This window comes from Hemiscyllium ocellatum, chromosome 16, assembly GCF_020745735.1.
Source record: "Hemiscyllium ocellatum isolate sHemOce1 chromosome 16, sHemOce1.pat.X.cur, whole genome shotgun sequence".
NCBI classification, from domain to species: Eukaryota; Metazoa; Chordata; class Chondrichthyes; order Orectolobiformes; family Hemiscylliidae; genus Hemiscyllium; species Hemiscyllium ocellatum.
In genome coordinates, this window is record NC_083416.1 from 36,541,334 (window position 1) to 36,542,824 (window position 1,491).

Here is a 1,491-nt window from a genome sequence, read left to right on the forward strand (position 1 = left end):
ATGTTGCTCCTGGGCACTTTTCTTATCGCTGGAGCAAGATATTGAAAATGTTTGAAGGAAGCAGTTATTTACTCACATTCTCAAAGCATTTATAATTTACTGACCAAGAGCAGAAATTATCAGGTGCTTATGGATATATTTCCCAGAGGCCTCCCTTGGCAGGATAGGTATTGAACGAGAATGAGAAGAGTAGGTTAAATTGGTTCCACAGGTCAGCACAACATCAAGGGCCGAAGGACCTGCACTGCGCTGTAATGTTCTATGTTCTAGGAGCCTGGATTCACAGCTCACAACGGGCCTTACCAGTTAAGAACCATTCAGATTGTTCATGCAATATAGTCACAATTAATGCTGGGCAAGAAGAGGAAAGAAATATCAGTGAAACAGTGGAAAAACATACTTCTAGCAGCACTTCTAAAGCAATTTATTGGCTTTTCTTAGCTCAGAATATGTTTTTGCTCTTATTCACAGCATGTGGGCTCCACAGCATCTCTAGCCCATCATTAATTGCCCTTGTGAAAGTGATGATGAGATGCCTTCTTGAACTGCTACAGTCTTTCTTGTTGGAGAGGTCAGTGCCTGGTACTTGTGTTGCACAAACATTGCTTGCCATTTATCAGCGTAAGCCTGAGTGTTATCCAAGTTTTGTTCTTTTCTTTCATATTAATGAATATAAGCAGGTTGTGGAAGAGCCATGCTTACTGAATTTGTCTTATTGTCGTGGGATGGAACAATGAAGAAGAAATGATATCCTGGTTGAAGAGTTGCATTGTAAATACGATAGCAGAAAAGCAGGATACAAACTTTTGGTCAAGACACATATTTGCTAGTTTACAAACAAATTCTTAAGCCACAGCCAAAATAGCTCAGTTGGGAGAGCGTTAGACTGAAGATCTAAAGGTCTCTGGTTATATCCCAGGTTTCAGCAATAAGAAGTGTTTCCGAACTGCTCCTGCCTTTGTTTGTGGGTGGCACAGTGGGTCAGTGGTGAGCACTGTTGTCACAGCACCAGGGAGCTGGGTTCAATCCCAGCCTTGTGTGACTGTGTGAGTTTGCACATTCTCCCCATGTCTCGGTGGGTTTCCTCTGGGTGCTCCAGTTTGCTCCCACAGTCCAAAGGTGTGCAGGTTAGGTGAATTGGCTGTGCTAAATTGCCCGTAGTGTTCAGGGATATGTAGGTTAGGGGCAGGGGCAAATACAGGATGATAGGAGAATTTGGAGAGTTGGTTTGTGCCAAAGGGCCTGTTTCCACTCTTTAGGGATTCTAATTCTGTACTAGAGCTGTGATATCATTGTTTCTGTTATTAGCAATGGGTATTGATGAGGATTTTAAAGATAACACTCCACACTTAGTGTTGATTCAAGCATGGTCTTAAAAAGGGTGCCAGAAAATATATATCTGGCAATACCTTCAAGCAGAACAGTGATGCTGTCATAAAGTCCGAAACATCGATTCTCCTGCTCCTCGGATACCGCCTGGCCTGCTGTGTT

The 1,491-nt window shown here is 42.8% G+C and overlaps 1 non-coding gene across 1 annotated transcript; it reads left to right on the plus strand.

The window, feature by feature from the left end:
- Window positions 1–855: 855 nt before the first annotated feature.
- trnaf-gaa (transfer RNA phenylalanine (anticodon GAA)) lies at window positions 856–928 on the plus strand. Its single transcript has one exon. It is a non-coding gene; the product is annotated as a tRNA-Phe (tRNA).
- The last annotated feature ends 563 nt before the right edge of the window (window positions 929–1,491 follow it).